Here is a 15,860-nt window from a genome sequence, read left to right on the forward strand (position 1 = left end):
ATCCCGGGTTTGTTTGTGTAAGCATTCTGTTGCCGGCAAATCAAACATTCTGCAAATTAAGGCAAATACTCAGTTGCATGTTTCTTTATATTTTATTATGTTACAGATTAAGTCATTTGTTCATACTTACTTTGTTCTTTCTTTCAGTCTTCATATAGTTCAGGCCCACCTATCATTTCCTCATTTTAAAGTGCTGCTGATGTCACACATGACATCGGCAGGCTGAACCACAAGAAGGGGTTTCTTTTACCATAGAAATGCTTCCTTTTGTTTGTTTCCAGGTCTGAAGGGATTTGTTGAATCTTTTTTTTTTGTTAATACAGCCATTTAGTTGTGTAAATGTGCTAATCAGAAGTGTATGGAGGTTTTTGTCATTTTTAGTCAACTATGTAGAGTTTTAGATCACTAAGCTTAGGTGAGTGGTACTGGCCGGACTAATTGAAGGGAGATTGACCTATATATGGTCAGTCTCTGCCAGACTCAGATGAGAGAGGAGAGGTGAGCTGTGTTACCAAATCCATGTACTTTTGAGTTTTGTTAATTAAGTTACTTTGGGGGGAAGTTTTGTTAAGTTTCACTGTAATTCCTCTGGAAACCGGAATGTCTAATGAGTCTGCTTCCCTACCACCTTCCTTGACATTCGAGTCTGGCTACTTCACACATATATACAAATATATACATACATACACATAGGCATAAATATATGCATACGCCTCCACTAATATTTGGTTAAATGTCCCTCGGCAACATGCTTTCGGTAGACATCAACCAGCCTCAGACATAATTCTGGCTGGATATTTGACCACTCTTTTTAGCAGTATTGGTACAGTTCATTTAAATTGGTTGGTTTCCTTGCATTGACCTGGCTTTTAAGTGTAGTCCATAGATTTTTGATATATTTGAGTGCTTTGGGAAGCTTAATGTTCCAGTTTTATTTATTCCAAAACCAGTTTTGAAACAAATCGTTTTCATGCTGATGAAAACAAACTACCACTTGTCACTCATGATCACTAACAAGAAAGTTAAAATGTCTTCTTAAATTAAAAGACAGTGTCGAACTTTCAGCAACAATTATTAAATGATTTAAGTGTGTATGTGTATATTATCATATCATAAATCCAGTTTAAACAATGATTTCTTTAAAGACTTTCCTTATTCAGAAGTAATCAAATTATATCAAATTCAATTCTGTACAAATTTAAACACAATCTTGTGGCTTGACTTCACATTCATATTACCAAAATATTTATATTCTCAATCAAGTCATTACTGCTGTTTTTGGACCACTCACATCAAAGCCAAGCACCTTTTGCTCTTAACAGTCTCACACACACACACACACACACACACACACACACACACACACACACACACACACACACTAGTTCAACTCTAAGGGTGCAAAAATTGCATCAGTTTAATGCTGTGTTTAAATTTGTATGACCTAGTTTTCAGCACCCACTTCAAAACTATATCTGCTTTATTAATGGACTGATTCCAATTAACAAATAAGTGTAAACACTTATTCATATGAGGAAACTGGCATGGAGACTGACAAAAATTGCAAGTTTATTTTCGGGGTTTAATTAAGAAATCGTCCTAACCGGAAACTGGAAACTAGGATGGAGGGAAGAAAAAGATGGAGGGGAAGGGCAACCGGTGGGGGAGATAAAGGAGAGCAGTTCAGATAATCATGTGTTTGACATTTCAGTGTCTGGTGAATGAGAGAGTATGGGAGAAAAGAAGATGAATTGACAGGGGATTAGGGGTCTGAAAAGGAAGATGGCTTCTCTTAAGATGCTTTCTTTCTTAAATGCAAGTGGGAGGAAATGAGAGGAGGGCCTGTGGTCAGAAAAAAGACAGAGGAAGTAAGAAAGAAAATTATGTGTGAGGGGAGAAGAAAGTAAAAGCAAGATAACCCTCCTACACCCTAACACTCTGTTATTTCCTCCAGGCTCTCAGTATGGAGTGACGCATGTCTGGCTACCCAGGATTTACTTGCTGTCTCACACACATGGAAACACACACAAACAAGTTTTGGCGTCCCAGAAAACTGACTTACACACTCTAGATTTAGAATTAAATGCGAGATTGTAATGTTTCGTGTTCTGTTGCTTTAAATTATCATATCTGAATTTCATTACAAAATAGAATGTTTCTGATCCTGTTTCCCAAAACAACACAGAACAGGAAATAAGCATGACATATCCACTTATCAGATCTGTGAGAAATGTTGTTTAATCTTTTCTATAATCTGGTTGTTGGGACGTGGCCATGAAGGGTTGTGTGAAAGCCAAGATATGGCACAATGAGACTAAATGAAAAGACAGGAGAATCCAGATCGTCATGTTCCCAAAAACGGTGGCCTCCTTTGCATTCAGTGAACTAGATTTAGAATTACAAAGTGAGTGATTTTTTCTTTCCCTTAACAAGATTATCTTTCAGACATGACAAGTAAAGTAAAGTTCAAAGAGTTTTTTGTTTCCTCAAAGGGAACTTAGAACAAGCCAAACCCACATCTAAGTAAATAAGCAGAGCATATAGAGCTATGTCTATTGCTGGAGGTTGAAAAATATTTATTATTACAATACAGTGTTTCATAATTACTATAATTACCCTTTTTTAAGGGTGAAAAGCCAGTATGGGCTTCTGTTTGTATCACTGCTCTTTTTTTTTTTTTATGCGGCTTCCTAAGAAGGGCAGTGAGATCTAGGCCACTGTATTAAATTCACATGCATTACACCCTATAAAAAAGGCAGCTCATGACTCTAATTTTCACTGATGTCAGCTTGCCATGTCCCCTTGCTTCCATGCTGAGAGCTATTTCAGTTCTCTGAAATGGGCCTATCATGGACGGAGTAAGCTGATGGAATAAGTGAACGGTGACGTACAGTCAAGAGATATCACATCCAGCATACTGTATGCTGCTATCATTTACTCTGGACTATTCATCAGAGGGGCTCAAGTAATATATAGCGTAAGCAGGGGATATTTTTCTAATTAGCATTGTGACAATATTGGATATTCTCCATGCAGTCATACTCATGCAAACAGTACAGTTTGCAGTGAAGTAGTATCACTTTTGAAATAAGTCAAGAACTAAAATCGCGCTACATCTGCAGAAGTTGATCAGGGGTGCGGAGGTGAGAAAGTAATCATGGTTTAAACTTCTCTAGGGCCCTCTTTGCTTCTTTTTCGTGTCCTTGAAGTGTAACCTCAGTACCCACGTGTGGAGTGAATGTTTGTTAAAATAACCCCCTCCTGAACATTCTGACATGAGCGATGTTTCTTTCTAGCTCGGCCAACAGTCTGTCAATTACAAGTGTGAATACCAATGAGAAAAAGTTCAGCTGAACCAGACGTTTCGCACTCTAAATCCAGACAGCCACTTTCTGTTAGGTCCCTCGCTGCGTTTCTGCTCTACGGAATTCACAAACTTACTGCTGTCAGTTTGACAGTTTTAGGCAGGTGCAAGGAATATATCTCAAAGACCTGACACATTTTCTCTGTGCGAACGGACAACATCTACAGGATTGCACAGGTCAATGTCGGCTGCTTGATGTGAAGTACATCCTCAGATCTAGGTACAGTTTACCAAAAGTTATGGGAAAAAAATCTTACTTTTTGTCATAGTCCCTAATCAATGGAGATGCTGAATCTTAAACATGCAAAAAGCCAGATTTCATTTTTTTACTTTTTTTAATGTTTCTTAAGAGTTGAAAAATTCTACATTAACGTGCAGAATCTCTACCTTTCTTTATTTTCCATGAAATTGTAGCTTGAAGATGTGAAATTGTTCCTTGAGTTACTGTGGTTTAGTAACAACACAAACAGATAAATGCTCACTTCACATTTGTAAGTGATTAACCTTCTTCTAAAAAGTCCACCAGGTTCACAAGAAACTGTCAGTAGATCACAATCCTCTCAACGTTATCGCCAAAGGCTAAAGAAGGAAAAGTCACCAGCATCTCCCAGGGGACAAATTTCACTGGCTGACTGGCGAGGTTGCACCTCTTAGCATGTGTGGCAATGCTGAGCAGGGGGGCGGGTTTTCCTCATAGCTGATAGGTTTTATGGGAAAAATACTGCACTGTTTATTTGCAGTTTAAGCATCAAAATTGTTCAATAAACTTCACTATAAACAACATAGTTTTGAGAGATATTTGCCAACAGTGAAGATAAGATAACAAACATTGGAAATATTGGAAAGTCTGCTTGTTCTCAGTCTGCATCTTTTGCTTTTCCCGTGCTGCGTCACAAATAGTATCTTTATTTCTAGCACCTCTGCACCAGTGGATGTAAGCGTCAGCAACAATTGAGGCTATTTTATTTTATACATTTTTTTTAGAGAGGAACTGTAACTGATATAATGTTTATGGGACTTCTAGCTACAGCTAGAATTTGTAAACCTTTTCCCCGGTTGCTAAAGTAAGATTTATAAAGCGGCAGGGAGAGGAAATCAGAGGAGGAGCAATTCATGTCACTACAGTAGCTGTAATAAGTCTGCAGAGTGTGCAAGTGTGTGCTGTATCAGTGTATGTGCTGTGTGGGTACGCTTTCTACAGTAATAAGCTTGTTGGTGTCTCCAGTTCATTTATCTGGTTCTATTCAGAGTGACCTTCAGCTGCACAGCTTGCACTCACATATTTTCCGCAGGGCACACACAATTTCTCTTTCACACGCACACAGCCAGCCAGGACACACACAGAGACAAGAACTCACAATCCTTAAACTGTCAGGTGTTAATCATGCCTGCCACAATTAGGGTGTTTAACAGCATTTTCTTTTTAAATACATGTAAACCTTTATTTAATCAGCACTGTCTGCTGGAAAATACAGATGATGGATGATTATTTGTCATCCTGCTTCCTTTCTTGCCTTTTCTTTCTCTTTCCTTTGCTCTTTGTAATCATGGTAATAATACATGTTATGTAAGTCTTGCAGCTTTTCTGCTGATAAATGGCCTGTTTTCGTGGTGCACAAGATTAGATTTATGAGACCTGATTTATGAGCTTTGCTTGAGTTAGCAAGCAGGCTGTTCAGCAAATTTACATCATGATGTACAAGGTTTGAGCACAGATGATTGACACTAATAGTCCAAATATTAGCCAACAAAAGCCTGCAAAACCTTATCATCCAATTTATGTTGAAAAATTAGTGTCTGGTGGTTAAAAACATAAAATAAAAGCACTGTATTCCTGCTCTGTCAACACCAAAATAGTGTTAATAGATGACTCTGGTTCACTTCTGCTATTCCCCTAAAATTTATTTGCTCTATTGCTGAAGTTTTGGACTTATGGGAGAAAAATATATAAAGTTGGAAACCACACATTAACTAAATCACAGTTAAAGACTTCAAGTTAGTTCTTTAATTTCAGTGGGCAAGAAATGTGCAAACAAAAGTATAATGTAGCTGATGGATAATATGTGCGTTTCCCTGGTGAGGCTTACTGCCGAGAGCTGTGTTGCAATAAAAATACAAGGAACCTACTGGAAATATTCAACACACACTCATGCTAAACAGTTACAATGACAATTACAACAATTCCAAAGTTTTGCAACTCCATTCATAAAAAACAAATCCCTTGTCCATAATTCCATCTATTTTCACGCGTGTGTACCACTTCCACTGCTGCTGCCACTTTCAGATCGCTCCCTAGAAGGCTCAATGTGACCCACAGCATGTGCGCATCAACAATTTCACTGTGAAACAAAGTATCAGCTCCCACGTCAAACTGACCAAAACCTTCCAGCTCTCTAGGCTGATGTGACAAGTCTCCACCTACAAGTCGCAGACCACTCAGCGGTGTTCATTAGAAGGACTGCTGCTCAGTCATTGGTGTGCATCCTCAAACACACATACCCACATCAGCTTCCTGAAAGTGTTTTTTTCATTTACTTAATTTACAGAAGAAAAATGTAGACAAACTTGTTAATTACTGCGATGTCTATAGTGATCACTTTGGATGAAATCTACTGAAAGACATAAAGTGTATGGCAAATGTCTCGGAGCAAAAAAAATAAAATAAAAATTGAACTGAAACTAAACTGACAGCAGAAATTTGCCAACCGTTTGAAGTTATAACTACAGCTTTAACTTCAAAATCACACATTTTACAAATTATTCATCATTACAATGATATGGAGGACCAGAAGAGCCACGCGCATCGAAATAAAAATTTCTGTGCTTTAATAATGAATTGTAGAATAAATTCTGCAATTGTAAATTCATTTTTGAATTCCAATTTAATAAACTGCATTTCAAAATCCTTTTTCCAATTGCATTTCAAAATCCTTTTTCCAATTGCACTTTAATAAACTGCATTTTAAAATCCTTTTTTCAGTTGCAATTTAATAAACTGCAGTTTAAAATCCTTTTTCCACTTGCAATTTAATAAACTGCAGTTCAAAATCCTTTTTCCACCTGCAATTTAATAAACTGCAGTTCAAAATCCTTTTTCCACCTGCAATTTAATAAACTGCAGTTCAAAATCCCTTTTCCACTTGCAATTTAATAAACTGCAGTTCAAAATCCTTTTTCCACTTGCAATTTAATAAACTGCAGTTCAAAATCCTTTTTTCCACTTGCAATTTAATAAACTGCAGTTCAAAATCCTTTTTCCACCTGCAATTTAATAAAATGCAGTTCAAAATCCATTTCCCTTTCCTGTTCGCTCCTGGATTAGCTGCTGGATTAGCTCCTGGATTAGCTGCTGGATTAGCTCTTCGATTAACAACTTGCTGGAGGCTATTCAAATTAGCCACACCGTGGGATGTAAGGAGCTCTCTGATTGGTTGGTCAGACACAGGCTGTCTGCCAGCCTGGATTTTTCTAGCTCATAGCTTCTCCCTGCTACGAAGCGTGTGTGCTTGTACAAAGGCCGTTCAGCGTCGGGATTTACACTCGGCTCGACTCGGATATGTGAAGAATGAAGGGACCCTGCAGCGAAATGGAGAGCCAACCTCTGACTGAGTGCCTGTCTACACAGTCTGACCACCTGTTGAAGGTAAGGTGCTAACGTGGCTAACGCTAGCATCACCGCACGTAGCCCCGTTATTTTAAGATCATCTTAGCTAATGAAAGTCTTACGTCGCAGCTGTACGAGCTCGCTACGTGTTTTGTAAGCTGCTGTGCTCTTCACAAATAAAGCTGGAAGCAGCTCAGACTGTTAGAACCAGCACTGAGGCCTGTTACATTTATACAGTGTTAGAGCAACGGCTGCAACCTACAGCCTTAAACTAGCGATTACAATGCTGACAGTAAACTCGTCAGTCCAGATGTTACCACATTACTCTATGGTACTTAGAGTTAAAACAACTGAGACAGGCTGATTAAAATAACAGCTGTCAGTTCTCTCATTCCTTATATCAAGACTGGAGATCACACTACTGATTTCAGTTCATTTAATATGTGAGTGCACAGATTCATTCTCAACTGGACATAAATGATGATCAAAGGTTGTATATATGATGAATTCATCAAATCCCAGCCTCTAACACAGTGCGCTGAATCTTAGCTTTGAATGTCCAGTATATTCTAATCAGTGCAATGTAAGCATTCACTGAACCTACAGTATCTACACCTGTGTGGTAAAGATACAGATAATGAAGTTTAATTATTAATACAATATACATCATGAAAAATGAAAGCTGAAATTGATTCAGTTTAGTACTTTTCTCTGTATGTTCTGTGATTATAAAGGCCTTAGATTCTGTGATATATACTGTAAATGATTTTCACAGAAGTCTTAAAGTACTTAAATCACTGCTGATAGTCTGGTTGTTTATATTTTCACGTTTTTGTGTCTGTAGGGCTGTTTGATGACGATATGAACTCCTCTGGGAGATGAGGACACACCCACATCTGTTCCATACTGCAGCCATGGATGGTGTTACAGCTCTGAGTCAGCTTTGGGCCATCAGACGCACACACTGGAAAACCAGCGCCTGTACTTCATGCAGGAGAGACAGCCTCATGATGTAGGTTCATAAGCGAGTTCAAACATTTCTGGCCTCTTATCACTTAGATTTTGAATGCATTTAAAGCAGGAACTGCACACTAGGGGTGGGTTTTAATAATCGATTCATCGATTAAAATCGATTCTGGCTTGGATAACGTGAAATCGATTCATTAAAATCCTGAATCGATTTTTTAATATAAATTTATTTTGCCCAAAACGCCAGAATCTCAGGTGTAACCTCACAAAATTTCAACAACCACCAAACAGCTAAGACAGTAAATGAGAGCAGGTACACGGATTCTGCACAAGGACGTAAACACACAGCGCGACCTGCGGATCTGAATCAGTGAGATGTCGCCTTTCTCACCCGACGGGCGCTGCAGCTTTAAGCGTCTGCGCGCGACGGCAATCACTTTCTGGCACAACAACTGCACGGACACGGTCGGTGCCGAAAGCCGACAGCTCGCTGATTCTGATATTTCGGTGGGTAGCGCTTTGTGTTCACGTCATTTTTGCGCTGATTCTAAAGCTGTTAGTTTTATCTCTCTCCAAACAATATTGACCGAACCAGCAGCAAAAGAAGATCCAAACTACGCTTCACATAAACATCGTCATGAATTCCCTCTGACGTTTACTGTTTTGCTTTACCCACGATAAAATCACACTTCATGCACAGCTCTCTCTCTCTCTCTCTTTACTGTTTTCTGCATTATTTGCTTGCTTGTTACGCACAAGTCTACCGTTGTTTACAGCGCTGTCGGCCGCTGTTTTGTTTTTTTCGTTTTACATACTTCCGAAAAGAAAACCTAATTTCTGCCGTTCAATACTGAACAAATTTAAACTTTTTAAAATTATGCGAAATGCAAAACACTTAGCCGTGTCTCTAATAAAACCACTGTAACGTCAGAGGTAACGTTCATATGTTGATTAATGGTTTTCTTTCGTTTTTGATGTACTGCAGATACATATTTTTATAAAATCTCAGGCCAGGAAAACCACCTTCATGTTTTTCTGTTTTATCTTCAGCTACTTTGACACAAAGGAATCTGCTGTGACGCTCACACCTTTGATAGTCTTGCATGTGTCAGCTTCCTTTTTATAGATACAAAAATATGTAAATGTACTGATCTGAATTATAATATTTCTGACTGTCAAAATTTCCCAGATTCAAATCGAATTGAATCGGGACCTTGTGAATCGGAAATGAATCGATTCTAGAAATCAGTGACGATACCCAGCCCTACTGCACACCTAGCTGTCAAAAGTTTGGCAGCATGAGTACTGTAAAGTTTTGTAGGGTCCTTGTTAAAAATTCCACAAGCACCACACCACATTTGTCATATACAGTTCCATTTTGTACAGGACATTTTTGAAATTATATATATATATATCCTAGTTATCCACTTGTCAGTAATTTTTGAGTAAATGGATGTCACTGATAAATCAGTGGTGATTCACCTGCAAATGTTTTTAACTAACTTTGTTTTTCGTAGAATTCATCAGCATCTGCGGAGAGATGCATTTGAATATCTTCTGGTTCCACTTTTCCTTACCTGGAAGCTGAGTATTGCTGATTTCTGACAAGGACACAAACCTCAGTGCTTATCATGGGTGTTACATCCTCTGTGCAGCAATTCCAGAGAAAACAAGAGAGCAACGACCACTCATAAAGACCAGCCAGAAAGCTGTCCCTTTCTGGCAGCTGTGGAAACGTCCAATAAGAAAGTTTGCATTCTTAGAACAATGCTGGGTCATGTGTGATGTGTCATATGAGGATATTACATTTTGACTTAATTCTGCTCAATTAAGTGTTTTGATCGTTGATCCAGTATGGCAGCTTTGTGTTGTGCTGCAAGTTAAAACCCATTGTCCTCATGAGCACAGCATGTAACAACTCTCCTTAAAAAAAAAGTCGACTGACTTTAACTGGACACAATGGTTTCCAGTGGGAGATACATTCATCACTCATCCGTGACACTGGAGAAGTCATCTGGATGAGTGATAAAACAATTTTCCATGGAAAATCCAGAGGAACTAAACTTTGTTGTTGTTTCTTTGGGCTCAATTTCGCCTGAGGCTGAAATTGAGCCCAAAATGTTTTCTTCTTTCAGAAGACTGTTTTCTTGTGAAAGAAGAAAACATTTTGCCAATAATCAGATAAAAAAGATTGTTAAACCAGGTGGTATTCTCTGGAGTTTAAGACCAAAACTGAACTCAGTGAATTGACATTGGACTGGAATTCATAAGATGAATAGAAATACTGCTGAAGCTGAATGATATATATATATGTGTGTGTGTGTGATCTTTGTTTTCTCCAATTCACCAGGTCTGTAAAGTTCAGTATGACTGTGGTACATGATACAAAAGAATAAATACAGAAGAATAACAACTTTATGTGAATAACTTTACTCTTTTTAAAAATAACTCATAAAACAAGTAAAAGTACAAATGTGTACAAGTTAGAGACTTCCTCAGTAAGTTTACACTCTTTTGGAGTGATTGTAATTGTGTGTTAAAGAGAAAGAGATTAGGAGGTAAAGTAGAGGATGCAGAGTCCATCACTGAGGCCGTCTCTCCTGCATGAAGTACGGGCGCTGGTTTTCCAGTGTGTGCGTCTGATGGCCCAAAGCTGACTCAGAGCTGTAACACCATCCATGGCTGCAGTATGGAACAGATGTGGGTGTGTCCTCATCTCCCAGAGGAGTTCATATCGTCATCAAACAGCCGTACAGACACAAAAAACGTGAAAATATAAACAACCAGACTATCAGCAGTGATTTAAGTACTTTAAGACTTCTGTAAAAATCATTTACAGTATATATCACAGAATATAAGGCCTTTATAATCACAGAACATACAGAGAAAAGTACTAAACTGAATCAATTTCAGCTTTCATTTTTCATGATGTATATTGTATTAATAATTAAATTTCATTATCTGTATCTTTACCACACATTTGCCACACAGGTGTAGATACTGTAGGTTCAGTGAATGCTTACATTGCACTGATTAGAATATACTGGACATTCAAAGCTAAGATTCAGCGCACTGTGTTAGAGGCTGGGATTTGATGAATTCATCATATATACAACCTTTGATCATCATTTATGTCCAGTTGAGAATGAATCTGTGCTCTCACATATTAAATGAACTGAAATCAGTAGTGTGATCTCCAGTCTTGATATAAGGAATGAGAGAACTGACAGCTGTTATTTTAATCAGCCTGTCTCAGTTGTTTTAACTCTAAGTACCATAGAGTAATGTGGTAACATCTGGACTGACGAGTTTACTGTCAGCATTGTAATCGCTAGTTTAAGGCTGTAGGTTGCAGCCGTTGCTCTAACACTGTATAAATGTAACAGGCCTCAGTGCTGGTTCTAACAGTCTGAGCTGCTTCCAGCTTTATTTGTGAAGAGCACAGCAGCTTACAAAACACGTAGCGAGCTCGTACAGCTGCGACGTAAGACTTTCATTAGCTAAGATGATCTTAAAATAACGGGGCTACGTGCGGTGATGCTAGCGTTAGCCACGTTAGCACCTTACCTTCAACAGGTGGTCAGACTGTGTAGACAGGCACTCAGTCAGAGGTTGGCTCTCCATTTCGCTGCAGGGTCCCTTCATTCTTCACATATCCGAGTCGAGCCGAGTGTAAATCCCGACGCTGAACGGCCTTTGTACAAGCACACACGCTTCGTAGCAGGGAGAAGCTATGAGCTAGAAAAATCCAGGCTGGCAGACAGCCTGTGTCTGACCAACCAATCAGAGAGCTCCTTACATCCCACGGTGTGGCTAATTTGAATAGCCTCCAGCAAGTTGTTAATCGAAGAGCTAATCCAGCAGCTAATCCAGGAGCTAATCCAGCAGCTAATCCAGGAGCGAACAGGAAAGGGAAATGGATTTTGAACTGCATTTTATTAAATTGCAGGTGGAAAAAGGATTTTGAACTGCAGTTTATTAAATTGCAAGTGGAAAAAAGGATTTTGAACTGCAGTTTATTAAATTGCAAGTGGAAAAAGGATTTTGAACTGCAGTTTATTAAATTGCAAGTGGAAAAGGGATTTTGAACTGCAGTTTATTAAATTGCAGGTGGAAAAAGGATTTTGAACTGCAGTTTATTAAATTGCAGGTGGAAAAAGGATTTTGAACTGCAGTTTATTAAATTGCAAGTGGAAAAAGGATTTTAAACTGCAGTTTATTAAATTGCAACTGAAAAAAGGATTTTAAAATGCAGTTTATTAAAGTGCAATTGGAAAAAGGATTTTGAAATGCAATTGGAAAAAGGATTTTGAAATGCAGTTTATTAAATTGGAATTCAAAAATGAATTTACAATTGCAGAATTTATTCTACAATTCATTATTAAAGCACAGAAATTTTTATTTCGATGCGCGTGGCTCTTCTGGTCCTCCATACAATGAAACATCTCAGTTGAACTACTGAGCTACAGCATAAAATTATTATATTATATATTTCTCTGTATTCAATATATGTAGGATCATTTCAAACAGTTTGGAAAGGAACAGCTGTCACATATTTATGAAAACTGACTTCTGACTCCTGAAACATTATTCACACTTTCTGCTGGGTTTTTTTCCAGTCTGATGTAAATTCACATATTGATGGGGGAAAACAAGTCTTTTTGACTGTGAACTGTTCTGCCTTCTATTTCTAGTTTGGAATAAATATTTGATCTTTGTACCCTCCAAATGACTGAAAAGGACAAATAGGTTTGATATGCTCACAGCAGATCAGATCATTTGACTATGACAGCCTATAACACAAATGTGAGTGTCAGAGTTTCAACAATGTGTGTAAAATAATCAATTTTCTAAACCGATTTAAACTCATCTTTTTATTATTGTTTCCTCTTTACTTATTTTTCTACCTCATTCACCTCTGTATCTCATTTTTCCTCCACCCTCTGAGTCTTTCTCCTCATTTACCCCTCTTTTTGTCAGCATATGCTGAACTTTATTTATCTCTTTCTTTCTTTTTCATTCCCAAGAGAAACCCTGTGCTGATCTCCAGGCCTGATTTTATGACATCATTGTTTTATTGTCTGTTGTCTTGAATTGTCTCTATATAAATCAACTGTGCCTCAAGGGAAATGACATGACTGACAGCCAGGGAGGTAGACAGCAGGAGGTGAAGGAGACAGCTGACAGCAGAAGAGGATAGAGAAATCCACATTAACTGCAAGGAAGACGTGGGGAAAGCAGGGGCAAGGAAAAGGAAGAACAATGAAAAATGGCAGAAGATAGGGATGGAGACGAGGAGGAGACGGTGCGGTTTCTGCAACTCAAATTTGTTTTTATATTTATTCAAAATGCAGTTTTAACGCATACAATCAACCATAACAGATATTCACGTATTCATTTTATTTTTTTTAGGTATGTTTGTAAAGTCTGAATAATGCATGTTAATAACTGATTAATCTGAGTGTCACCTCTACCCTCATGTAATCACTTTTCCCAGTAGGAAACTGTCATTGTAAACCTGGTCATGCTGATCAGGGAGCTGAAAATACCCAAAACATATATTCTTTTCGTGCAATAACAACACCCCATCAAAGCCATTTACAAAAACATTTTTTTAAAAATGGACAAACGGTCAAATGTAATACTGATTATGTTTTTTAAACACATTTTTTTCTGTTTTTCAAACTCCATTCATCCAGTTCATGATGCAGACTTTCTGAAAAATTAGATCTGGTTTTAAGCCCATTTTGAGATGGTGTCATGTTTAAAAAAAAAAAAAAAATCAGAAAGACGGCTTTTATATGGTTATATATAATTATATATAATATGGCTATATTATATATTATTATACAGTACAGTGAAAAAGTATTTGCCCCATTCTCGATTACTTATTTCCTTGCATAAGTGTTTGAGATCATCGAATTTGAACATTGGACAAAAATAACCTGAGTAAACACAAAATGCAATGATTTCATTTATCGAGGTAAAAAAGCTATCCAAATCTACCCCCCAAACCTAATAACTGGTTGTTCCACCCTTGGCGGCAAGAACTTCAGTCATGTGATAACTTTCAGTGAGTGTTTCACATCACTGTGGAGGAATTTCTTCCCACTTTTCTTTGCAGAATATTGATTCAGCTACACTGGAGGGGTTTTGAGCATGGATTGCCTGTTTAAGGTCCCGCCAATTCATCTCAGTTGGATTAAATCCAGACTGACTAGGTGTCGTACTTTTAATGTACCTTTGGGCTTCATTTTTTCTCACTTTGGTAAGAAGTAAGAAATTTAAAAAATAGAAATTTTTACAACAATTTCCATCAATCCAGCCATCTATTTTCTTCTGCTTGTCCAACTAAGTTCAACAAACAAGGCATTAAAGTAAACACATCGTCATGCAGTAGTTACCTGTTAACAATATAAACCCGAGGCTAAAGTCCCACACACCAACACAAATCCATATCCTAATCAGGACACACATACAGTATGATATTTCTCTTAGTATTTATGTATGAACACAAAGCTGACAACACAAAGACAAAAACTAGACCAGAGACTTCAAAGTGATCGCCACAGTGATTCTACACTGCAAACATTAACAGTTAGAAATGGAGGCTACAAGCCTGACTGCTCATCGCTGCTTTTGTTACCTGCAGAAGTGAAGTGTGGAAGAAGTGAAGTGCAGAAGAATGAGTCTCTGACCGCTGAGTTTGCATCTGCATGCACTCAGCTTTAAAATCACTCTGGGTTCTTGACTAGCTTAGCATTAGCATGCTGTCTGTGCACATGCTTGCAAAGAAACAAAGAGCTGTTAGCATTTCTGTCCTGGACGCAGCTTCCAATTAAGTTTTGTGCTTTTGTCCTCATCTGCAAACCTCAGTAGCTGTATTGCTGTCCACCGTTTTACTCCTCACACACATGAACTAAAATTAGCTGATTGTAACGCAAATATGCAGGAAGACAACCGAAGAACCTTTGCAGTAACAACATAAGTGTAACTGTAATGTAACTACTAAATTTAGTACAGTAATATGTTACTGTCAAATGTCATGTGATCACAGTAACGTGTTACTATAACATGTCATACCCAACACTGGCAGTAGCCTATTATATGTTATATAATATTATGTTTTTAACTGGTTGGGTGTGCTTGGGGGAAAGAAAGACTTAATCCTGATATAACAGGGGGTTAAATGACAAATTGCATGAAATAGTGATTGACACATCTTGTAGACATATGCTCTGCCACTTTTTACGTACATCTGACACGACAAGGAAAACACAGAGGGGACAGTAGCCAGCACACTACTGGGGTACCTGACACAAACACCATCCTCACCAGTCTTCATTCATAAAGTGCTCTACAAACCCAAGCATCATGCCCAACAGGTGGATTCACCTGTTTCAGTGGACTAAGAGACAAAGAGTGAAAGTGGACAGTCTTTTCATAAGTCTTTTTCATTTTAATTTCCTTGTTTTCAATATTATTTAGTTATTGGTTCTGTCAGTAGTTAGCTAACATAATTCAATATAGCACTACCAAACTAGTGACTTCATGTTCTTCACTTGGACAAGATGACATTAAATTTGTGACCATTTTTCTTTACAGTAAAGCGCCATGGTGTAAATTAGGCTTAATATATGTAGTGTTTCATTTCCACTTTAACATACTGTTTAAAACGGAATTATTGTCAGTTTTATAGATCTTTATGAATCACGTAATCACACTGCAGTTCAAAATAGAACTCTGCTGCCTGTAAGACACTGCATTAATACTGCACTGAGATCTTCTTAGGGATCATTTGTGCAGTTCCTTGATATTACCGAATTGCTTTGCAGAATCTTTAAACACAGGTTCACATTCACATTTAACAATAACAGTAGGTGGTAACTGCAGAGCTCCTATAGCCAACCTGGCAAAAAAGGG

At 38.0% G+C, this 15,860-nt stretch overlaps 1 long non-coding RNA gene across 1 annotated transcript; it reads left to right on the plus strand.

Annotated features, from left to right (window-relative positions):
• Positions 1 to 6,630: 6,630 nt before the first annotated feature.
• Positions 6,631 to 10,278, plus strand: LOC134641469 (uncharacterized). Its single transcript, XR_010095538.1, has 3 exons — positions 6,631 to 7,007; positions 7,813 to 7,980; positions 9,455 to 10,278. It is a non-coding gene; the product is annotated as an uncharacterized LOC134641469 (long non-coding RNA).
• The last annotated feature ends 5,582 nt before the right edge of the window (positions 10,279 to 15,860 follow it).

The sequence above is a fragment of the Pelmatolapia mariae genome, linkage group LG14, assembly GCF_036321145.2.
Source record: "Pelmatolapia mariae isolate MD_Pm_ZW linkage group LG14, Pm_UMD_F_2, whole genome shotgun sequence".
Taxonomy (NCBI): Eukaryota; Metazoa; Chordata; class Actinopteri; order Cichliformes; family Cichlidae; genus Pelmatolapia; species Pelmatolapia mariae.